Genomic DNA, 26,007 nt, shown 5'->3' with positions numbered 1-26,007 from the left:
CCAGAAAAAAATTTGAAACAATTTTTGATAAAAGTAACTGTCATTACTTTAGAAATTATTTGATTAATCAACGAATATTTATTGGGTACCATATTTAAGTCACGCAGTTTACACATATAAATTAGTCCTCCAAGAGTCCTGAAAATTAGATGTTTCAGGCATCTTCACTTTAGCAGTCAAACTTGGGATCAGAGAGGTAAGTTTGCCCTAGGACACAAAGCTAATAAGTAGTGGAGATGTGATTTAAACTCAGGCCTGGCTGCTTCAAAAGGGTGTGCTATTTTCACTGTCATGTAGTGTCTCCAAAGGGTTTATTTAATATTTATTAAGTTACTTACATGGACTGGTTATTTTGTGAATCACAAACCTATGCCCAGAGGTCATAAGAAAAATGAGGGGGAGATGTAAATTATTAAGACATTTGCTTTGAGGAAATATTATTTGCTATCCTGGAGCAGGGTTTATTATAGCTCAACTGGATAAGCAAAAGACAGAGTCATGGGGTAGTGGGCTTCTTATTCTGTTTAAGGTGGTCTTTAACAGAAGAGGGAAATCTTCATGCTTGTTTATTTGCTTATTTGTCTCACAATAATTATACCTAAATAATTATACCTAAATGAGGAGGATTAATGAAAGTCCCTGCTTCTCTCATACTTTTATTCAAGTATGATTGATAATAAATAAGAAACAGTGGTAAATATACAGAATTATTCCTCGGGATTTATTTCCTTAAAAAGAAAGACTAGCACTTCTCAAACTATTTTTTGCTGAAGATTAGCATTTTGTTAGATATTAATAATGGTTCTGCCAAAAAATAGTTGAAATAAATTTAGGAAATTTGAGATGATACACTGTCAGACTTGATCTTTATAAGTGGATTTCTTAGAACCTTTAATAGGTATATTATAATCACTGATTCCCAGGAACCACCCCAAACCCATTTAATGGGAATCTCTGGGGGTGAGACTCAGGCATCAGTTTTGGGTTTTTTTTTTTTACATCTTTATTGGAGTATAATTGCTTTACAATGGTATGTTAGTTTTTGCTTTATAACAAAGTGAATCAGTTATACATATGCATATGTTCCCATATCTCTTCCAGGCATCAGTTTTAAGTTTTCCAGATGATGCTGTGATTCTGGTATGCAGAAATGCTATTGTAATGAAACTTTTCTTTTTTTTTTTAGTACATATGCTCAGGCTAGAGGCCAATTGTTTTCATTTCGTCAATTATTTGTCACAATGGAGAAATAATGATGATAAATGACACAAAGTAGAAAGGCTTTTGTAGTTTGTCATAGATTCAGTTCTTTATTAAATGAAAGTCGATTTTGATCAGAGAAGCATCCTGTGAATTACTAGTGATGGGAGAACAGATGGAGCTCTAAGAGGGAAGGAAATGACTGGAAAATAAGCCAGCTCCCCCCCACCCTGTACATCTCTGACTTCTGTCCACAATGCTTCCACTTTTCTAGAGGCAGCAGCCAGGACCACCGTGGGAATGCAGGGCCCTCTGCAGCTGCCCCCTCTGTCGCCTGGGGCACCTGGTTTTGCAGCTCTGTTGAGGGCTGAGGTCTGAATTTTTCCTTTTTTCCTTTCACTTTAGTCCCTTGGTTCTGGCAGAGACTTCAGGTCCTATTAAGTGGATTCTTGCTCTTTTAGCATGTTCTATATGCCTGATGTTGTGAAACAAGTTCATTAAAGATTAGGGCTGACTTCCCTTCTTAATTCTTTTCCATGGAGCCCAGTGTCTCTGGGGTAGAGACAAACCCAGGACAGAAAAGCCCCCCACCCCCTGGGCTTGCTCATCTCTCCAGGCCCAAGTCCCGCTTTTGTTTCGGACTCTTTTCCTGGGCATTCCCCTCACTGCAGTTCCACAAACACTGTCCTTTCTCTTTGACTTTGAGCTTTTGCACGGGTGGCTGTATTCCTCCTCGCAAGCACTTCCTTTGTGCTGTCTGGCTAAGTCCTATTTGATATTGTCCTTCACAACTTGGCTTGGAGACCACCTTTCCTGGCAGTGCCCCCCCTCCTCCACCGTCCTCCCTGATATACTCATCCGGGTTGAAGGCCCCTCATGTCTGCTACAAACAGCACCCTTTAAATGGTCTAACAATGGTAATCTGCATGCACGTCTTCCCAGCTGGCTCCTAGAGTCCTTGAGGGCAGAGTCTGTGTTTTGTTTTCCAGTTCCCAGCTTAATGCCTGGTCTACCAAAAATGCTTCACTAATGTTTTATGGGTAAGTGAAAACACTCTTTCTTGCTCTTCCCAGCACTGAACACACTCGTTCACACGTTCACAATTTTACATTCTTTTAGATCCCTTTCTCTTCTTTTCTAAACCACCTTCTCAACTGGCAAATTGTGGCTCCAGCCATACCCCTCAATATTGACATCATATTGATTTCCACTTACCGACTTAATATTTTTACTTTGTGATATGTATTTTATAAAAACCTCGTATGAGTTTTATATTCCCAAATGGACCATAAACTTTTCAAGACAACTATATTCTCCTACTTCCAACTTCAAGTAGCCATTGAATTGCTGTATGACTCAAATGATATAACTCAGGTCTGTATTTTAGCCTTATTCTGTCCACCTACATGTATGCTTTCATTGTGCCCTCATGTATGATTCCAGCAATTAACTTTCTGCTTGAAGATGTCTTCATTCATTCTTTATTTTCACAAATTAATGTCTTTGTTCAATATATATTTACCGAGTACCTCTTGGAGGGGCTAAGGACACAGCAGTGAATAAAACAGACAAAATTCTGGCCCTAGTGGGTGGGGGCAGAAAGAAGACGACATAAACAAGTAACATATAGAGGGTCACATGGTAATAAAGATATTGGAGAAAGTAGGTCTAAAGGAAGGAGGGTAGAGAGTGTTGAGGGAGTTGCAATTTAAAATAGGAAAAGCCCACTGATAATGTGGCCTTCGAGCAGCATCCTGAGGGAATGAGCCCCGTGGCTATCAGGGGAAGAAAGTTCCAGGAAGAGGGAACGGCAGATGCCAAGGCTCTGATGGCAGCATGATAAGTGTATTGGAGGCACAGAAAGGCTATCAGTGTGGTTGGAGCAGGCAAAGTGGGAGAGTCGTGGGGGAGGGAGCTGGAAAGGTGATGAGGGTGAACAGAGACTATGGGTCTGGAGGTCAAGATATGAACTTGGCCTATTTATCGGAACCTTGTTTGGGTATCCAGTGTAGAACCAATGCCGTTTCAGTGCTTTGGAGGATATAAAGGTGAAGGCTCAGACTCTGCCCTCAGTGAGTTCGGCCTCCATAATGTGAGGAAAGCCCCAGTTTGGGTGAGAAGCATCTCAGATCCCAAGTACAGAAGCTTAGTGCTGACTCATATACACTGTTGGTGTGAGTGTAAACTAATATACTTCCCCCTCCCCCACCATAGTTCAGTCTGGCAAAATGTATACAAATTTCAAATGTGTATGCTCTGGACATGGCAGTTGCACATCTAGGTTTTTTCCCTAAGTAAATATGAAGTATACAAAGATGTATAAGCAAGTATGTTTATAATGAATTGTTTATAATAGTGAAAAACTAAATATTCAGCAATGAGCTTAGGCAAGTGAATGTGATACATCCAGTTAAGGAAATATTGTATAGTTATTCAAAATGATGATGTAGCTATTGATACAGAAAGATTATCATGATATATAGTTAAGTGGAATAAAGTTATAAAACAGCATGCAAAGGAGGAATCTATTTTTATAGCATATTAAAAGTGTGTGATTTATATATCATGGAAATCTAGATGAATATGAACCAAGCTGTTAGTCGTACTAATATACACATATTGGAACTTGGGGGGATTTTTACTTTCTTTATTATACCTCTCTGTTTGGTATGATTAAATCAATGGGAAGCCATTTCTATGGCAATCAGAAAATTACTGTTTTCAGTTTTTAAAAAGGAAAGAAAATGATAAATGCTTAGTCCATAATAAACGCTGTGTCCAGCAAGTGTACTGCTTTTCACCTGATCCCCCTGATCACATGTGGTGGACTTCTGGGTTCCCACATATAAAGGCTTACTTGGTTTTATCAATTTACTTTCTTGCCTGTCCAACTAGGGCAGATCTAAGAACCCATCACTCTGACTCTTACTTCCTTCTACCCTTCCCTAAATTGCTTTTGATATCAATATCTCCAAAGTGAAAATGAGAGATGAAAATACCACAAAATGGGAACCATATTTATCAGGAGAAGATGCATAACTGATTAACTTGGCTTGTATGTTCTGTGCCCAGTTTGGGACTTTTTAGTCCTTGATTAGAAAATGTTTCTGGGTCCCCAAGGACACTTATTACTCGTGGTTGTTACTTCTTGAATACTACTGATGCCTATTCAGGATTTGTTTGAAGAGTTTTAAAACTGGGTTGTCCTGCCCCTTGCCTGTCCCCTATACAGTCCTGACTCAGCCAAGCAGAAAGAGTTCTGAAAGGACTGAATGAAAGCTGTAGTTTCCAGCCAATCCCCCTGGGGAGCTGGAGATGTCTGGTCCGTGGTTCGGAGGCATTAATTCTGCTTGCTTTGACTTTGCCAACTGTGTTTGATTTCTTTTCTTCTCTCTCACTGGGCACTTCATTGTAGAATTTTGTATGTAAAGGGAGCATTCAGCATGTATTGCAGTTTCCCACATGTGCTTAGGCAGCGAATGCTGTCAAAAGCACTCAGTATAATAAAAAAAATGGCTCTCATCAATGACATTTTTTTATTATGGATTTCCTAGCTCTCTGATAGGCTGTACCTTTGATTTAGGATTTCAAAAAGAATTTAATCATGAAAGAAAGCTCTGTGTGCTGGGTGAATCCTCTTGAAGGCAATTGCCTTTTATACCTCCAGGTTCTTAATCGCTCCTTCAGTCTGCTCAGCTGTTTTATTCTTTTATGTTTGGATCAACATGTAAATAATTGAGGATCATGGCTGACTTTACTTAAGGAAAGGTAGAAATGAAATCCGGGCTCAATGGAGGAAGGAGAGAATAAAAGAGATAGGAGGCTGATCCACTCAATCAAAGGATGACTTTTCATGCCCGAGTTTCTGCATCAGGAATATGGAGCTATTCCACTTCAGCTTTCCCCAAAGTGAGTTTCAGGGAACAGTAGTCCCGTGAGGCTAGTGTTCCAAGGCTAGTGCTCCAAGGTCAGCTACTACACATGATCCTCAATGGTTTACAACATGTATTAGCTCTGAGAACACTTGATGTAAAATTTTATTTTGTTGAATATAGCATTTTTTAATGTATTTGCCTACTGAACTCTTTTTAGAAGAATGACTTATACCACCTGAGTTTTATGTTCCTTTCTTCCTTTGGAAAATTGAAAGATTAATGGATTCTCTATAATTGAGATTAAAAGACATACACACTGGAGCCCAAAGTTAGAGCAAAAAGTTAATATATTAAGGGATCTTCTGCTTTATATCTAATTTTGTGAATCTTTCATTTAAAAAGATACACAAAGCAAATATGACAAAATGTTAACAGTTCTTATTTTTGAAAAGAGATTTTCGGTTATGCTCCTTTTTAGTATGTGTTCAATTTCTGAGAAAGTCAGTTAAGGTGCACAGGAAATGTAAATGTCAGTTGTACATAAGGCATTACAGTAATAACCATTCATCTGTTCATTTATTCAACAAAAGTTTATTGAGTACTTAAAATATACCATGCACAATTCTTGGCATTTGTGATATACCAATAAATAAATAGATAAAAGATTTCTGTCCTTGAGGTGCCAGACTAAGGTTTAATTCAATAAATATTTATGAATTGTTGAGGCTTGTTTCTAATAATGTCTGAATAAGATTCTATCTGACTGACCCTTCTGCAGATAACAACTATAAAGTCTAGACAAAAATAAAACAAAACTAAAAAGCAAAACCAATGGCCAGAAAGTGCTGGAGAGCAACAAAATGCAGGTAGTTTCTGGAAGGAAATCCACACTTAGACAAAAGGGAAGGCTCTGGGTGAGTTCCTATCTGTATGGCTTATAAACTGAGTAAAGGCCTCAGCTTGCCCTGTAGATGTAGGATGCTAAAACTATGCTAGAACACCTGAAATCTTTTTGGTCTAAAAAAATCAAATAACAAAGATCTGGACAACAAAGCTTCTGGAAAGTGATGGAATCAGAGAGAAGGAGACTAAAGATACATCCCGACCGCCTGACTGGCCCTGAAACATAAATGTTTGGGGTAGGTTCCAAGCAGCTTAGTTAAGGATTAGATAGAAACTGTTATCCAAGAAAAAGAGCTTGAAGTTTGAGGCCTATCAAGCTAATTGCCTGCTAACAGAAACAAACTCAACAACGAAACACTCTTTACAGGCATAAAACATAATCTAGCAATCCACAATCTAAAATTACTTAATACACAAAGAATCAGAAAAATCTGATTCATTCTCAAGAGGAAAGAGAGTAAATGAAGGCCAACTCCAAGATGAGCCAGATGTTGGAATTAGCAGTCAAGTATTTTAAAGTAGTTATTATAGTGATGCACAAGGTCATGAAGAATATATGCTCACAATGAGTTTTTAAAAAGTAAATCTTAGCAGAGAAGTAAAAAGAATAACAAAGAATGAAATGGAAATTCTAGAATTGAAAATTACAATGTTTGAAAATTTAAAAATTCACTGGATGGGCTTAACCAAAAGAAAAAGAAAAACAAAAAAAAGAGGAATCTGTGAACTTGAAGAGAGAGCAGTCGAAATTAGCGATTCTGAAGAATAGAGAAAAAATATTTTATAAATGAACAGCACCTCAGTGAAACATGGCAAAATATGAAAACATTTACCATAAGTGTAACGCAAGTCCCAGAAGAAGAGAGAGGGAATGGGGCATAAATAATGGCCATTTTTTTTACATACATTTGTAAATTTGAGAAGATTAGAAAAACCTAAGTGGCATGTATACAAAGAAAACCATGCAAAACATAGTCACACTTCTGAAAATCAGTGATTAGGAGAAAATCTTGAATATAGCCAGAGAAAATCAACACATTTTATAAAGGGGAATGAAAATTCAAATCATTACTGATCTCCTGTTAGAAAAAAATGGAGGGTAAAATACATTAGAACAAAATCTTTAAAGAGTTGAAAGGGCAAACTGTTAACCCAGAATTTTCTGTCCAGAAAAAATATCCTTCAAGAATGAATGCAAAATGAAGACATTTTTAGGTCAAACTAAGGGAATTTGTCACCAGTGGACCTGAACTAGAACCATATTGCGTTGAAAGAAGTTCTTCAAGCTGAAAGGAAATGATATTAGACAGAAATGACTGATTTTGAGCATTACCATAAAGATATACTAATCAAGACAGCAGAGTATTGGTGAAAGAATAGACACATCAATCAATGTAATAGAATAGAGAGCTCAGGAATAGATCGACCCAAATTTAGCTAATTTTTGAAAAAGATGAAAACACAATTCAATGGAGAAAGGATAAATTACACAAATATATACGTTTATCAAAACTCAGCAAATGTACACTTAAGATTTATGCATTTCATTATATATATGCAAGTTTAAAAGAAAAAAAATAAAGTGATGAACTTTAATGATTTGCATATTGACAGATTTAGGAGTGAAATGCATCAATGTCTTCAATTTACTTTGAAATGCATTAAAAACAAGATGGATTGATGCATGGATAGAAGAATGAATAGAAAAGTGATAAAGCAGATTAGTAAAATGATAATGGTCAAATCCAAGTGGCAGTTATACAGGTGCTTCTAGTATTATTTTTCTCTCTCTGTTTAAAGTGTTTTGTGTAAAAAAATAATAATGGACTGCCTGTTATGGACTGGTATTTCTAACCATGGTCCCCCAAATCAGGAAAAAGTAGTTCTTTATCTCAGGTATCTCCTAGTCTAGTGAGAGAAACAAACATGTAAATCATAAAAATATGGTACTATAAATTCAGTAGGGATGAATAAAGGTTATTATGACAACATGGAGAAAGGTCCCATAATCCAAACCAAGGGTGGTCAGAGGTGGTGAGGAAAGGGGTCTAGTATTAGGTGATGCTTTTACTGAGTCCTAAAGGATGAAAAACAGTTTGCCAGAAAAGTTGAGGAAAGAAGGCAAGGGAGGAAAGAGTATTCCAGGTAGAGGAGATAGCATGGGCAAAGACAAGAAGAGGATTTACAAAAGAAATGAGTGGGATATTAAATGTAATTAGAAGCCAGACACTGCAGTTTGGGCCTGTGTTATTGGGAGCTATAGAATGGTCTTAAATAAGGAAGTAGCATGAACACATTTGAGTTTTAGACAGACTGCTCTGGCAGCTGTGGAAGACAATTGAAGTATTGCTTATGCAAGAGTAATTAGGCTGTTATAATAATAAGACTTGATGGGAGCCTGAACTAGGACTTACATTTTAAGGATGGGGGAAAAAGGGATGTCAGTTTAAGGCACAGGAAGGAAGCAAGGTTGGATATGGGTTTGGGGTGGCCATATAATTTATCATCTATAAAGGGCACTTTTGAGAGTGAAAGTTGGCATTTTGATAATTATGCCAGGGCACCAGGAATTAACTGAAATAGTCTAGGGTAAGTGGAGCATGTTGTCAGACGAGATATGACGGGGCATGTATTGAAGAGGAGCCTAGAATGACTCTGAAACCCCTAACTCAGCTGACAGAGATGGGAGCAGGTTTAAAAGTAAAGATGATGACATACAAAGAAGTTCGTGATTTGTTGGTTTCTGCTCTAAGGAATTTACAATCTAGAGAACACTCAACTTTTCTTGGCTACGGTAGTCAGGGATAGAAGAGGCATCTGAGCTGGATCATAAAGAATGTAGGTTTTGGATCTGCAGAAAGATAGAAGGAGACATAAGACCAAAGTGAGCCCTGTGCCTTGAGCTCTGAAAATAACATTTTTCTTAGAGCTGGGTTTTTTTTGATTATTTAAATAGTTAAAAAATGGAAATAACTCAAGTATCCCATTATTAGAATTTTAGGAGTCCAAGTGAGAAATAGACACCAAAACAGACAGATGAGGTCAATATATCTATATCTATCTCTATTATTGTTATTACCAGATCTGGACTGGAGCAGGTAACTGGGACCTGCAGTCACCATTGTGCTTCCTGATTGGATCTCGGGAGTCCTCACGGGGAGAGGAGTCTCTAAGGCAGTCACCACGATATTCTTGTTTTCAGAGGTATTCTGTAACTTCAAGGTGGAGCTCCTTTCCAGGTAGATGATTATCCATCTAGAAGAAGAATCACTGTCTTATCTGTATCAAGCCCTGAGAGGGGGTTTAGAGAGAGAAAGATAACAGGTGACATCTGACTTTTATGTCATTAACTTCTTCCTATCAAAAAAGTAAATCAACTGATGTTGGAATCTTCTTACTTAACCAGTTGGATAATTCCCTCCTCTTCCAATGTTGGGGAGTTAAAGGAGGGGTGGGGAAAGGAGATAAAAGCTTTACTGGCATGCTGTCCTTTCCTGGAATGAAAGTTATTTCATGGACACATGAAGGCAGGAGAGTAGAGTCCCTTCTAACATACTTTATATTTCTATCATAATTCAAATCCAGTTTGGTTATCCATTTCAGAAATATATTAATATATTCTCATGTGGCAACACCCTTTATAGAACACTCCCACTATGCCTCTGCCTGCAGGTCTCCTTTTTTTCTTCATCCTAATGGTTTCTAGGCACTGACATCCTCATATATATAGATTTACATTCAATTACAAATTCTTTAGGCTGCAATTTCATTTTGCTTCCATTTCTATCTGATTGGTTTCTTTTGAACAAGATATACCTCTTGATCACTGTCTTCATAATGAATTCTATACCACCAAGTCTCAGCCATATTTATGAGGTAAAATTGATCTTCTTTGCTAAGCCTCAAGTTCACCTTGATTTTTTTCCCCCTAATCTATATTGAATGCATTGGTATATCTACTAAAATATATGTAGATAGGGCTTCCCTGGTGGCGCAGTGGTTGAGAGTCCGCCTGCTGATGCAGGGGACGCGGGTTCGTGCCCCGGTCCAGGAAGATCCCACATGCCGTGGAGCGGCTGGGCCCATGAGCCATGGCCGCTGAGCCTGCGCGTCCGGAGCCTGTGCTCCGCAACGGGAGAGGCCACAACAGTGAGAGGCCCGCGTACCACAAAATAAATAAATAAATAAAATAAAATATATGTAGATTCTTGTACTTTCAACTATGTTCTCCTTTGAATTATCTGGCACTTCATCCACTGTTAATCTTTTTTTTCAATGTCAGAAGCGTTGTTGACTGTCTTAATATTTTTGCCATTTTACTGAGAATATTTCATCTTCCTTTTCAATTTCAAGTCCTCTCAATCAGAACAGCAAATTATTTTCTTCCCAGTCATCATGATATATTCTTTGTCAGAGGTATTCTATAACCTCTAGATGGAACTCAAGGATACATGCCCTACTCCCTCTTTCCAAAGTCAAGGAAGAAGAAGATGTGTACTGATATCTATCTATATATCTAGATCTATAATCTGTATATCTATATATCTTCACCAAAAATTTAGTGCCTTTTGGTGGGTAGAGGAAAATCTCTCTCAGGACTGGATGATACCTTTGGAGACTTTTTTCTCCTTATCTTTTCATCCTTGCAAGATGAACTGGGAAAGACTTCTATTTGGAGGAGTCCCTTATCATGGTAGACCTAGAAGAGCTAGGTAGAAGACAGAAGAGGAAGGCTGGCAAGTACATCTTAGCTGAGATTGACTTTGCAACTCTGGAAAATGGGCTTTATTTTCCGTGCTGTCACTATGAGGGTAGTAAGATCTAGAAAGCCAAGAAGAAGGTCATTCAGCTTCATTTTAATTAAAGCTTAAGGCTAAAGGGTCAAAAGTAATGCGCATAGCTCATCTAGACCAGTGTTGGGGAAAATGCCTCTTCTTAATATTTACATATGGGGGCTTCTGTTCCATTCTTCAGGAAGAAACAGTATTGGAGAAACACTTCTTGCCCTTTTATCCAAACTCTTCCTCCAACAAGGAGGGTGAAACTAATTCAACTGGTGAAACTAGGGAGTCCTTGGAAGCCTTTGAGTCCCATTAATGGGAGCACAGCCATTGCACTGTGACTCAAGTGACATAGGACATCTCTTTCATCTATACATGCTTCCAGGATTAGCAGGGACTTGCTGTTCTCTATTCCCTAATTTCAGCTTCTTCAAGACTGTAACTGCATGGGTACATCAGAGTTGCATATTTACCAAACTCTAGGTTTGGGGAGTGGTAAAGGAAGCCTTGCAATGACCTCTGATTCTGATTTATTGGCAATTGAGCTGATAGTTTGATACTGATTTAGCTAGTTATTTATGTTTGTACCCTGAAGGGGACAAGGAAAAGTGCTAATTTGAGTACCAAATCCCACCCTGAACTTTCAGCACCCAGCTTACCAAGGAAGTAGATCCTACTGAGATACCAAAGGTTTAGCTAGGAAAAGAGCTTTGCATGTTCCTGGAGTGTATTCTCTGCATATGGCTCCCTCCTCACCAATGTGACCTGTTACAGTGTCATCTACTCAAGGATTCAAGGACTTAGTATCCCAATCAAATGTCTCTTTTCATCAGCGATAATCAGCATCCCTAGCTAAAATCCTATTCTTTTTGGAACTTTGTGTTTTGGTCTGGAAAACCAAAACATATCTATATTATCCTCCATTTTCTAATAATCTACAATTTACTTCTCATATTCTTTCCTTTTAAAGCCCCAATACAATGTGGAAGAAATGGTTAAATCATTACCTGTCATGTGGCAAAGATGTCCTAGTCATAGGCCACTATAGTTAGAGTGGTGAAGATATAAAATAGGTTGTAATAGGGGAAAATGCACAAGCAGAGACGTAGCAGAACACACACACTCCCACAAGCACTTCTTTTGCTAGAGAGTTGTTGACTCAAGCTGGGCATAGCTGGACAGGGTGCACTATAACCAGTGATTCAGTGGAGAAGACTTTGCTCCTGTAATGCTCTCCATATTTATAGGAATTATAAATTTATTTTTATAGGAACTATATATTCATATTTACAGGTACTATATATTTGTAGGAACTTGTTAGACCAGGATTGGCAAAATTTTTTCTGTAAGGGACCAAAGAGTAAGTATTTTCAGCTTTGTGGTACATAGGTTCTGTCACAGCTACTCAACTCTCTACTGTATTGCGAAAGCAGACATAGCCAGTATGTATATTAATGGGCATGGCTGTGTCTCAATAACACTTTATTTACAAAGGAGGTGGTGGGTCAGATTTGAGTCATGGAGCCAGTTTGCTAACCATTTATCTAGATAACAGTGTAAGAGTGAGCACTTTGTATTCAGAAGTGGTCTTGGTAGAAAGGGAGAACTTTTGGAACTTAACACCTGGTGTGTCAGCCTGTTCTTCTATTGACCTAACTCTGACTGGCTGAGTCAGCTTTCTGCCACGCTACCAAAAGGGATCTGGAATGAACCTCTGGAACTAGACGCCAGGAGCACTGTTATTCATTTCACATGAGTCTACAGGAGAAGATAGGACTCACAGCAACATTTCTAGAAAGACCTGTCTGAAGTTACAGTCTCCAATTCGTTACCTTCTCAATCAACTCCAGTAGAGCATCTATCCCCACCATGTTTTTGAAAAGGTCATTCATTATCAGTCTCCATGTTATAAAACCCAAAGATGGCTCTCTGTACTCTCCTTACTCAGTCACTCTGCAGTGTGCATGTAGCTGACTGCTTTGTCTTTCTTAATGCACCATCTTCTCTTGGCTTCTATGGCACTGCATTTTCTGCATTTTCCTTCTGCTTCATTGGCTACTCTTTTCCTGTTTGTCTGTATTGGCTCCATCAGCACGTCATCTAAATGTCAGAGTGCCACACAGTTAGGTTTTGGGCACACGCTCTTCTCTATTTGTTCTTCCTCCATAACTAATTTCATTTAGTCCTTTGGTTTAAATGACATTTATATTCAATGATTCCAAAATTTACAACTCCACCTCTGGCATTTCCTTTCAGCTTTAGAGCCATATATGCAATTACATTTTTGATGTTTATGTTTGGCTGTTTAATAGCCATCTCAAGTTTAATATTTCCAAGGCAGAAGGAAACCTTTTCCCCAGCTTTCAGTATCTCAGTGTATAGCACTATCCTTACAGCTAACCAAGTAAAAGCCCACCTCGTTCTTTATTTCTCTCTCACACAAGCTTCTCTTCGGAACCATAAGCAGAACGGAGCCCAAACCAAACAGCTTCTCTCCATGTCTACTAATCCAAGTCACCGCCCTGCTGGACGGCTGTAACAATCCACTGATTCTTCGAAATTCTCCTTTCTGGTTACAACCTCTTCTCCAAGGAACAGCCAGAGTGCTATGTTTAAACGGTAAATCGGATTGTGTCTCTTTCTGCAGAGAACCTTTAATGACTTCTTGGCACATGCAAAGAAAACCTAAAGTTCTTATGTTATTCGGTCCCTCTGAGACTCTCCAATCTCCTCTTCTGTCAGTCTCCCCCTCACTCCCTTTGTTTCAGCTATGTTGGCTTGTTCCCATTGTAGAACTTTTTATACCAGCTCTTTCTTCTGTCTGAAATGTTCTTCTCCCCAAGATCTTTGTGTGACCAGTTCCGTTTCTGAGCCTCAGCTCAAAAGTCATCCTCTCACGCCTTTCCTTATTAACTATTTATCACTTCACTCACCACCCATGGACATTGTCTATTACATTGTCTATTGTAATAGTAATAGACAATGTTCTTATTTTCCTCATAGCTCTTACCTTGATTATAAGGGCCTATGTTTATGTGTTTCTTATGTGTCTCCCAATAGAAAGTAAGCTCCTGAGAGCAGGGACCTTGTCTTCTAGTTACACTCTGTATCACCTACAGCATTGCTTAGTAGAGAGTTGCCTCGCAGTAAATACTTGCTGAAATTAAACAGATAATGTACCTCAGAAAGCTTCTTTGCTTTCTTAAATATCTGAGTCAGGAATATTGTTTACCATCTGATCAGCTTTGATTCGTAAACAGTCACATCTCTCAGCAGTGAGTCATCAACCCCCACAATGCATCTCTTCTTCCTGTGGCGTTTGATTGGTTTCTGGATCTTTCTAGGCTCTTTACTCCTGGATACAGAAAATACGGGGCTGCCTCTTCCTGAGAGGCTCACTCTGCACTGTCTTTTCTTTTCTTGCTAAGTCACAGTTTCTATCAGTTTCTTGATCTCCTTATACTTTTTAAGAGATTTAAAATTTTAAATCCTTTTGGATTTTCTTTGATTATGATACATACTTATATATGATAGAGAGTCTGTGGACTCCTGAGTCCAGTTGGGGCAGTTCCAACTCACTCCACCCCTGTGGTCTCAGCGTAATTATTTTTTTTTAAAATAAATTTATTTATTTTATTTATTTATTTTTGGCTGCATTGGGTCTTTATTGCCGCATGCGGGCTTTCTCTAGTTGTGGCGAGTGGGAGCTACTCTTTGTTGCGGTACGTGGGCTTCTCATTGTGGTGGCTTCTCTTGTTGCAGAGCACAGGCTCTAGGTGCATGGGCTTCAGTAGTTGTGGCACGTGGGCTCAGTAATTGTGGCTCGTGGGCTCTAGGGTGCAGGCTCAGTAGTTGGGGCGCACAGGCTTAGTTGCTCTGTGGCATGTGGGATCTTCCTGGACCAGGGCTCGAACCCGTGTCCCCTGCATTGACAGGCGGATTCTTAACCACTGCACCACCAGGGAAGCCTCAGCATAATTATTAATGGCACCTCCTTATGTTCCCCAAATTGTCTCAGTTTGGACAATATACTATATGGTCACCCTTACTGGTAAGCCTTCCTGCAGTCATTCCTGCTCGTTTGTCATCCAACCTCTGTTCCCCAGTTTCTAATCCCTTCTGGTGAGGGGTCTCAGGTGGCATTACGCTCTTAGTGGATCCCCAGGGAGCTCTCATTACACACTGTCACATCTGGCCATGGAACTCCAACGTGGGCTTTGCAGCCACTGTCTTCTCGTACCATGACAGGCAGACTCATTTATCTCAGTGAGATGAATTAGCAATTAACAATTCGCCTCCTTAGAGCTGCTGAGCTGGGCTTTGCACAGGGAACTGCCTGCCTCAGAAAGCTGAGTCATCAGCCAAAACCCACAGCCTTCAATATTTGAAAACTCCGTCTCTTCCTCTTCTGCCAGATGAATTGCTTGCTGTTTGTTAACGGGACTGCTAGTCTAGGCTGAAATGAAATTTCTTTCTTTCTCTTTTTCTTTCATTCTTTTCCTTTTTTTGTCTTATATTTAGCCTGCTTGTGCCTCATTGGCCTATACTTCAGGAATCAATAGTAAATCATTTTACTTATTGATTATATCTGGTTTGGCCAAGTCTTTTCATAGCCATTGATGCTATGGCTTAAAATGCTATGGTATTCTCCTCCTAAATAGTCTATAATTAGATTTCTACCACTGCACTATATTAGTCTTCACCCAAATTAGTTTTACTTTACCTCATTTCACAAGGGAATCCTACAACATGGGGTGATGTTCCACTGTAGCAGCTGTGATTTGATTCCATCTGCCTTAATGTTGTCTTTTGAGTTATTCTGACATCATTTTGACAACATTCTCTGCCTGTGCCATAGGCTAATAGATTTTTGCCATCGTGTAGCTGATTAACTATGGTATCACTTGACTTGGGGAGGCTATTTTAGTCTCTGAAGACAACTGTTTTTGGTGCTTTAACATGCAAATATTAATTCTATTCATTTGTGTTAAAATAAGTTCTAAGGTTCTGAGGTTTTCATTGTATTCCTTAGTTTCTGCTGTGTAACAAACTTCCTCAAAACTTAATTGCTTAAAACAATAACCATTACTTTAGTTCATGATTCAGTGGGTTGGTAGTTTGGGCTGAGGTCAGCTGGGAGGTTTGTTGTGCTGATCTGGGCTGGGCTCACTCAGGTAAATGCAGTCACTTCAGCTGGTTCTGCTTCTGTGGTTTGGTGTGCAATTGGCTGGAGTGATGGGGGCCAATGAGCCATATGTTTCTCATCATCCAGCAGGCTCTTCTGGGCTTGTTCACGTGGGGTTTCAAGAACATCAAAAGACATGTCCCAAGGCACAAGTGATTTTCAAGCCTCTGCTTATGTCACATTTACTAATGTTTATTTGGCCAAAGTGGGACATATGGCTAAGAGTAGTTTGGAAGGATACTGCAGAATCACATGGCCTTTTTTTTGGCAAACAATTTATCAAAAGATCATAAACAGAAACATTGCCATAATTAGACCTTCTGTGTAGAATTCAGTGAAATTCTACACATAAAACACTTTATAAACATGTGAAAAGAACTTTATTGTCAAGTTTCACCTAGTTATTCCATGACATAATCCTAGAGAACAATATTATAGTGAGAGTCTAGTATATTTTAGTACATTTTATGGACCGAATTGTGTCCCCACCCCCCAAATTCATGTTGAAGTTCTGATTCCTAGTACTTCAAAACAAATTCCCATGACCTGTATTTGGAGATAGGGTCTTTAAAGAGGTAAATAAGGTAAAATGAGTCCTTAACCCAATATGACTGGTGTCCTTACACAGAAGGGGGATCAGGACACAGACACGTGTGCGCAGAGGAAAGGCCATGTGAGGACACAGAGTGACCATCTACAACCTAGGGGAGAGGCCTCAGAAGAGACCAACATTGCTGACTCCTTAACCTTGGACTTCCAGCTGCCATCACTCTAAGAAAATAAATCTTTGTTGTTTAAGCCACCTAGTCTGGTATTTTGTTATGGTGGCCCTAGCAAACTAATATAGTAAATATATTTAAATTATAAACCAATTAAATTATACATCATTACTGAAGTCAGTATTTAAAGAAATTATTATTTTCTACCCAGTATTGTACTAAAATATTAACAATTATGCCAAAGAAAATTGCATTTCATCCACTCTTTCAAAAGTCATTATTGAGTTCTGATTCTGTTCAAGAAAACTATTTTAGCATTTTTGTGATTCCTGCACAAAAATAGATTATAATGCAGTTGAGAAGATAGGGCTGAGGCTTTTGGGGGAAAAACATGCTTATATAACGGCATATGTTCTTTGAATTATTCTTATTTTCTTGTATGTTTGAATTCTCGCAATTCTGTGTGTTCCTTTAAGGTGAACACTATCTCCTGTGTCTTTGCCCTTTAGTACCTAAAAATTGATGAATATTTTTGATTAAAAGTTGCACTTGGTGTGAGCTACAACAGAGCAAGAAAGGTGTCAGATGTAGTCTGTGAAAGGGAGATAACATCAAGGGTGACTGATGGAGTAATAACAGCTGATGTTCAGGGGTAGTGGACCTATTCTGTAGGGCTCTGGAACCAGGAAGTCCAGGTATGAATTCTGTTCAGACTTTCCAGGAGGCAGATAGCTATGTCAGATAGAAGTAGGTTTTATCTCAGGGTCATTTGTTCCCTGTTTCTCAGTAGGTCCAATTTGTTTTGGGGGGCTAACTTTGAGAGCTCTGGTTTTCATCCCCTATCATCCTAAGTGTTATGGATTCCTTAGAAAATGCTGAATATAAGCATGGAATGTTGTGGTTCACATAGTATCCAGAAAAGCAAAGGAAATTCCTAGGCAGAGAATAGTCTCTTTAGAACAGTTTTATTCAAAGACATTATGGGAAACATGAGCTATAATTGTTATGGCTATAAACATTAAGAGTTTGATTCTTTGTCCAGAAAGGGGGAACTCAGCTCAGCTTTGCAGTTAGAAACAGTTCTCATTCAATATTTGTGAAAGAAAAGGAGATTGCCTCTACATTTTCACAGGAGCAGAAGGCATTTTGTTTATGCTATCCTACTTCTTAGGGGGACTCTTAAAAAACCTATCAGTGGTTTCAACATGTCAACTTCTGTCAACATGTCCAGCAATTTTTCAGTAGGAATTAAAGCTGGGTGGAATCCTGGGGAGTCAAGAGCTAGGGAAATGACCTCTTTTAAAGCTGACAGAAGCTCAGGTGCTCAGAGAATGTGAAATGAGAAGTGTGAATAGAAACTAAATAGAAGAATTAAGCAAACAGACTTAAAACTCAAACTATAGGAAACATTGTTTTTTCTGAGTTGCAGTATCACTGAATTTTTTTCCCCTATCTTTGGGTAGATTCCATTTTTTGCCAACTTAAAGGGTTATACATGCCTACCAAGTAATTTCATATAGACATAGATTGTTAATGTAGTACTTCCATAGGCGTTAAATAATTAGCATACCGTCTTGGAAATACGTGAATTTAAGCAATACTATACAAAACTTTAAGTTAGAAAGTATTTGAGGGGCTTCCCTGGTGGTGCAGTGGTTAAGAATCCGCCTACCAATGCAGGGGACACGGGTTCAAGCCCTGGGCCGGGAAGAACCCACATGCTGTGGAGCAACTAAGCCCGTGCGCCACAACTACTGAGCCTGTGCTCTAGAGCCCACGAGCCACAACTACTGAAGCCCAAGAGCCTAGAACCCGTGCTCTACAACTAGAAAAGCCACTGCAATGAGAAGCCTGTGCACGGCAGCGAAGAGTAGCCCCCGTTCACGGCAGCTAGCGAAAGCCCGTGCACAGCAACAAAGACCCGAAGCAGCCAAAATATAAATAAATAAATAAATAAAATTGATACTTTAACCAAAAAAAAATTGAAAGCTTCAGAAGGGAAAGATGTCAATAATGATAAGAAAAAGTCAGCGCTTCTGAAAACTGTTATACCCGTTTCCCTGAAGAACACTCTTGTGTAGGTAGACAATATTGATTTTTTTTTTACATCTTTATTGGAGTATAATTGCTTTACAATGGTGTGTTAGTTTCTGCTTTGTAACAGAGTGAATCAGTTATACATATACATATGTTCCCATATCTCCTCCCTCACGCGTCTCCCTCCCTCCCACCCTCCCTATCCCACCCCTCCAAGAGGTCACAAAGCACAGAGCTGATCTCCCTGTGCTATGCGGCTGCTTCCCACTAGCTATCTATTTTACGTTTGGTAGTGTATATATGTCCATGCCACTCTCTCGCTTTGTCACAGCTTACCCTTCCCCCTCCCCATATCCTCAAGTCCATTCTCTAGTAGGTCTGTGTCTTTATTCCCGTCTTACCCCTAGGTTCTTCATGACATTTTTTTTTCTTATATTCCATATATATGTGTTAGCATATGGTATTTGTCTTTCTGACTTATTTCACTCTGTGTGACAGACTCTAGGTCCATCCACCTCATTACAAATAACTCAATTTCGTTTCTTTTTATGGCTGAGTAATATTCCATTGTATATATGTGCCACATCTTCTTTATCCATTCATCAGATGATGGACACTTAGGTTGTTTCCATCTCCTGGCTATTGTAAATAGAGCTGCAATGAACATTTTGGTACATGACTCTTTTTGAATTATGGTTTTCTCAGGGTATATGCCCAGTAGTGGGATTGCTGGGTCATATGGTAGTTCTATTTGTAGTTTTTGAAGGAACCTCCATACTGTTCTCCATAGTGGCTGTACCAACTCACATTCCCACCAGCAGTGCAAGAGTGTTCCCTTCTCTCCACACCCTCTCCAGCATTTATTGTTTGTAGATTTTTTGATGATGGCCATTCTGACCGGTGTGAGATGATATCTCATTGTACTTTTGATTTTCATTTCTCTAATGGTTAATGATGTTGAGCATTCTTTCATCTGTTTGTTGGCAATCTGTATATCTTCTTTGGAGAAATGTCTATTTAGGTCTTCTGCCCATTTTTGGATTGGGTTGTTTGTTTTTTTGTTATTGAGCTGCATGAGCTGCTTGTAAATTTTGGAGATTAATCCTTTGTCAGTTGCTTTATTTGCAAATATTTTCTCCTATTCTGAGGGTTGTCTTTTGGTCTTGTTTATGGTTTCCTTTGCTGTGCAAAAGCTTTGAAGTTTCATTAGGTCCCATTTGTTAATTTTTGTTTTTATTTTCATTTCTCTAGGAGATGAGTCAAAAAGGATCTTGCTGTGATTTATGTCATAGAGTGTTCTGCCTATGTTTTCCTCTAAGAGTTTGATAGTTTCTGGCCTTAGGTTTAGGTCTTTAATCCATTTTGAGCTTATCTTTGTGTATGGTTTTAGGGAATGTTCTAATCTCATACTTTTACATGTACCTGTCCAGTTTTCCCAGCACCACTTACTGAAGAGGCTGTCCTTTCTCCACTGTATATTCCTGCCTCCTTTATCAAAGATAAGGTGACCATATGTGCGTGGGTTTATCTCTGGGCTTTCTATCCTGTTCCATTGATCTATATTTCTGTTTGTGTGCCAGTACCATACTGTCTTGATTACTGTAGCTTTGTAGTATAGTCTGAAGTCAGGGAGCCTGATTCCTCCAGTTCCATTTTTCTTTCTCAAGATTGCTTTGGCTATTCGGGGTCTTTTGTGTTTCCATACAAATTGTGAAATTTTTTGTTCTAGTTCTGTGAAAAATGCACTGGTAGTTTGATAGGGATTGCATTGAATCTGTAGATTGCTTTGGGTAGTAGAGTCATTTTCACAATGTTGATTCTTCCAATCCAAGAACATGGTATATGTCTCCATCTATCTGTATCATCTTTAATTTCTTTCATCAGTGTCTTATAATTATCTGCATACAGATCTTTTGTCTCTTTAGGTAGTTTTATTCCTAGGTATCTTATTCTTTTTGTTGCAGTGGTAAATGAGAGTGTTTTCGTAATTTCACTTTCAGATTTTTCATCATTAGTGTACAGGAATGCCAGAGATTTCTGAGCATTAATTTTGTATCCTGCTACATTGCCAAATTCATTGATTATCTCTAGTAGTTTTCTGATAGCATCTTTAGGATTCTCTATGTATAGTATCATGTCATCTGCAAACAGTGACAGCTTTACTTCTTTTCTGATTAGGATTCTTTTTATTTCCTTTTCTTCTCTGATTGCTGTGGCTAACACTTCCAAAACTATGTTGAACAATAGTGATGAGAGTGGGCAACCTTGTCTTGTTCCTGATCTTAGTGGAAATGGTTTCAGTTTTTCACCATGGAGAATGATGTTGGCTGTGGGTTTGTCATATATGGCCTTTATTATGTTGAGGAAATTTCCCTCTATGCCTACTTTCTGCAGGGTTTTTATCATAAATGGATGTTGAATTTTGTCAAAAGCTTTCTCTGCATCTATTGAGATGATCATACGGTTTTTCTCCTTCAATTTGTTAATATGGTGTATCACGTTGATTGATTTGCCTATATTGAAGAATCCTTGCATTCATGAAGGATAAACCCCACTTGATCATAGTGTATGATTCTTTTAATGTGCTGTTGAATTCTGTTTGCTAGTATTTTGTTGAGGATTTTTGCATCTATGTTCATCAGTGATATTGGCCTGTAGTTTTCTTTCTTTGTGACATCCTTCTCTGGTTTTGGTATCAGGGTGCTGGTGGCCTCGTAGAATGGGTTTGGGAGTGTTCCTCCCTCTGCTATATTTTGGAAGAGTTTGAGAAGGATAGGTGTTAGCTCTTCTCTAAATGTTTGATAGAATTCACCTGTGAAGCCATCTGGTCCTGGGCTTTTGTTTGTTGGAAGATTTTTAATCACAGCTTCAATTTCAGTGCTTGTGAATGGTCTGTTGATATTTTCTATGTCTTCCTGATTCAGTTTTGGCAGGTTGTGCATTTCTCAGAATTTGTCCATTTCTTCAATGTTGTCCATTTTATTGGCCTACAGTTGCTTGTAGTAGTCTCTAACGATCTTTTGTATTTCTGCAGTGTCAGTTGTTAGTTCTCCTTTTTCATTTCTAATTCTATTGATTTGAGTCTTCTCCCTTTTTCTTGATGAGTCTGGCTAATGGTTTATCAATATTGTTTATCTTCTCAAAGAACCAGCTTTCAGTTTTATTGATCTTTGCTATCGTTTCCTTCATTTCTTTTTCATTTATTTCTGATCTGATCTTTATGATTTCTTTCCTTCTGCTAACTTTGGGGTTTCTTTGTTCTTCTTTCTCTAATTGCTTTAGGTGCAAGGTTAGGTTGTTTATTCGAGATGTTTCCTGTTTCTTAAGGTAGGATTGTATTGCTATAAACTTCCCTCTTAGAACTGCTTTTGCTGCATCCCATAGGTTTTGGATCGTCGTGTCTCCATTGTCATTTGTTTCTAGGTAGTTTTTGATTTCCTCTTTGATTTCTTCAGTGATCACTTCGTTATTAAGTAGTGTGTTGTTTAGCCTCCATGTGTTTGTATTTCTTACAGATCTTTTCCTGTAATTGATATCTAGTCTCATAGCGTTGTGGTTGGAAAAGATACTTGATACAATTTCAGTTTTCTTGAATTTACCAAGGCTTGATTTGTGACCCAAGATATGATCTATCCTGGAGAATATTCCATGAGCACTTGAGAAAAATGTGTATTCTGTTGTTTTTGGATGGAATGTCCTATAAAAATCAATTAAGTCCATCTTGTTTAATGTATCAATTAAAGCTTGTGTTTCCTTATTTATTTTCATTTTGGATGATCTGTCCATTGGTGAAAGTGGGGTGTTAAAGTCCCCTACTATGAATGTGGTACTGTCGATTTCCCCTTTTATGGATGTTAGTATTTGCCTTATGTATTGAGGTGCTCCTATATTGGGTGCATAAATATCTACAATTGTTATATCTTCTTCTTGGATTGATCCCTTGATCATTATGTAGTGTCCTTCTTTGTCTCTTCTAATAGTCTTTATTTTAAAGTCTATTTTGTCTGATATGAGAATTGCTACTCCAGCTTTCTTTTGGTTTCCATTTGCATGGAATATGTTTTTCCATCCCCTTACTTTCAGTCTGTATGTGTCTCTAGGTCTGAAGTGGGTCACTTGTAGACAGCATATATATGGGTCTTGGTTTTGCATCCATTCAGCCAGTCTGTGTCTTTTGGTGGGAGCATTTAATCCATTTACATTTAAGGTAATTATCGATATGTATGTTCCTATTCCCATTTTCTTAATTGTTTTGGGTTTGTTATTGTAGGTCTTTTACTTCTCGTGTTTCTTGCCTAGAGAAGTTCCTTTAGCATTTGTTGTAAAGCTGGTTTGGTGGTGCTGAACTCTCTCAGCTTTTGCTTGTCTGTAAAGGTTTTAATTTCTCCAACAAATCTGAATGAGATCCTTGCTGGGTAGAGTAATCTTGGTTGTAGATTTTTCTCCTTCATCAGTTTAAATATATCCTGCCAGTCTCTTCTGGCTTGCAGAGTTTCTGCTGAAAGATCAGCTGTTAACCTTATGGGGATTCCCTTGTGTGTTATTTGTTGTTTTTCCCTTGCTGCTTTTAATATGTTTTCTTTGTATTTAATTTTTGACAGTTTGATTAATATGTGTCTTGGCATGTTTCTGCTTGGATTTATCCTGTATGGGACTCTCTGTGCTTCCTGGACTTGATTAACTATTTTCTTTCCCATATTAGGGAAGTTTTCAAGTATAACCTCTTCAAATATTTTCTCAGTCCCTTTCTTTTTCTCTTCTTCTGGGAACCCTACAATTCGCATGTTGGTGCGTTTCATGTTGTCCCAGAGGTCTCTGAGACTCTCCTCAGTTCTTTTCATTCCTTTTTCTTTATTCTGCTCTGCAGTAGTGATTTCCACTATTTTATCTTCCATGTCACCTATCTGTTCTTCTTCCTCAGTTATTCTGCTATTGATCCCATCTAGAGTATTTTTAATTTCATTTATTGTGTTGTTCACTGTTGCTTGTTTCATCTTTAGTTCTTCTAGGTCCTTGTTAAATGTTTCTTGCATTTTGTCTATTTTATTTCCAAGATTTTGTATCATCTTTACTCTTATTATTCTGAATTGTTTTTCAGGTAGACTGCCTATTTCCTCTTCATGTGTTAGGTCTGGTGGGTTTTTATCTTGCTCCTTCATCTGCTATGTGTTTTTCTGTCTTCTCATTTTGCTTATCTTACTGTGTTTGGGGTCTCCTTTTTGCAGGCTGCATGTTCGTAGTTCCTGTTGTTTTTGGTGTTTGTCCCCAGTGGCTAAAGTTGGTTCAGTGGGTTGTGTAGGCTTCCTGGTGAAGGGGACTAGTGCCTGTGTTCTGATGGATGAGGCTGGACCTTGTCTTTCTGGTGGGCAGGTCCACGTCTGGTGTCGTCTTTTGGGGTGTCTGTGGACTTATTATGATTTTAGGCAACCTGTCTGCTAATGGGTGGGGTTGTGTTCCTGTCTTGCTAGTTGTTTGGCATAGGGTGTCCAGCACTGTAGCTTGCTGGTTGTTGAGTGAAGCTGGGTGCTGGTGTTGAGATGGAGATCTCTGGGAGATTTTCGCTGTTTGATATTACGTGGAGCTGGGAGGTCTCTTGTGGACCAGTGTCGTGAAGTTGGCTTTCCTACCTCAGAGGCACAGCACTGAGTCCTGGCTGCAGCACCAAGAGCCTTTCCTCCACACATTTCAGAATAAAAGGGAGAAAAAGTAGAAAGAAAGAAAGAAAGAGGATAAAATAAAATAAAATAAGGTAAAATAAAATTAAATTAAAATAAAAAATAATTATTAAGAAAAAAATTTTAAAAAAAGGAAAGAAAGAAAAAACGGACGGATAGAATCCTAGGAGAATTGGCGAAAGAAACGCTATACAGACAAAATCTCACACAGAAGCATACACATACACACTCACAAAAAGAGGAAAAGGGGAAAAAAATAATAAATCTTGCTCTCAAAGTCCACTTCCTCAATTTGGGATGATTTGTTGTCTATTCAGGTATTCCACAGATGCAGGGTGCATCCAGTTGATTGTGGAGCTTTAATCCGCTGCTCCTGAGGCTGCTGGGAGAGATTTCCCTTTCTCTTCTTTGTTCGCACAGCTCTCGGGGCTCAGCTTTAGATTTGGCCCCGCCTCTGCGCGTAGGTCGCCGGAGGGCGTCTTTTTTTTCCCCGCTCAGACAGGACGGGGTTAAAGGAGCAGCTGCTTCAGGGGCACTGGCTCAGTCATGCCAGGGGGAGGGAGTGGTGTGGATGCGGGGCGAGCCTGCGGCGGCAGAGGGCGGCATGACGTTGTACCAGCCTGAGGCGCGCTGTGCGTTCTCCTGGGGAGATTGTCCCTGGATCATGGGACCCTGGCAGTGGCGGGCTGCACAGGCTCCCGGGAAGGGAGGTGTGGATAGTGACCCGTGCTCGCACCCAGGCCTCTTGGTGGCGGCAGCAGCAGCCTTAGTGTCTCATGCCCGTCTCTGGGGTCTGCGCTTTTAGCCGCGGCTCGCGCCCATATCTGGAACTCGTTTAAGCAGCGCTCTGAAATCCCCTCTCCTTGCGCACCAGGAAACAAAGAGGCAAGAAAAAGTCTCTTGCCTCTTCGGCAGGTCTAGACTTTTCCCCGGACTCCCTCCCAGTTAGCCGTGGTGCACTAACCCCTTCAGGCTGTGTTCACACCGCCAACCCCAATCGTCTCGAAAATATTGATTTTAATTGGAAAGAGTATGGGTGGAAATCAAAGGAAAAAGAGAGAGTAGAAATTGCAAACATAGAAGCTTACATAATCAGGACATTACTTCCAGATGGGAAAGTGAGATTATGAGAGAAAACGGTGCCGAGGCCAACTCTATGGCCTGGAGGACCTTCCTACTTTGTGGGGAGTGTAGTAAAGGGATAGAAGGGCTCATTTTTGAGGCCGAGTGGGATGAAAGGAGCTGGAAGTGGAGAGCTGAAGACCAGGAAGAAACTTTCCACCTTTGAAGAGAATAAAAACTGAGCTACTAGGTGAAGCTATTTCCCTGACCACTTTTATTTTAAATTTATTTGAATAAATAATGCATTCTCATGAAAAAAAAATAACATACAAAGTGAAAAGAGAAAAAAAAGTGTAAAATGTGAAGTCATTCTCCATTCCCCATTTCTGACTTTTAATTCTCCACTCCCCTTATTCATTTCTTATTTCATTTAGAGGTTATCTAGGAATTAACATGTAATTTCACCCAGAAAAATAAAAGAAACAAATGGTTACAGACCACATTAGTGATTCATAACCTTCTTCATTTAACATCCTTTGGGACATGTGCCATATCAGTACATATGGAGGA

This window comes from Globicephala melas, chromosome 9 (assembly GCF_963455315.2).
Source record: "Globicephala melas chromosome 9, mGloMel1.2, whole genome shotgun sequence".
In the NCBI taxonomy this organism is placed as follows: domain Eukaryota; kingdom Metazoa; phylum Chordata; class Mammalia; order Artiodactyla; family Delphinidae; genus Globicephala; species Globicephala melas.
This window is presented reverse-complemented; position numbering follows the sequence as displayed.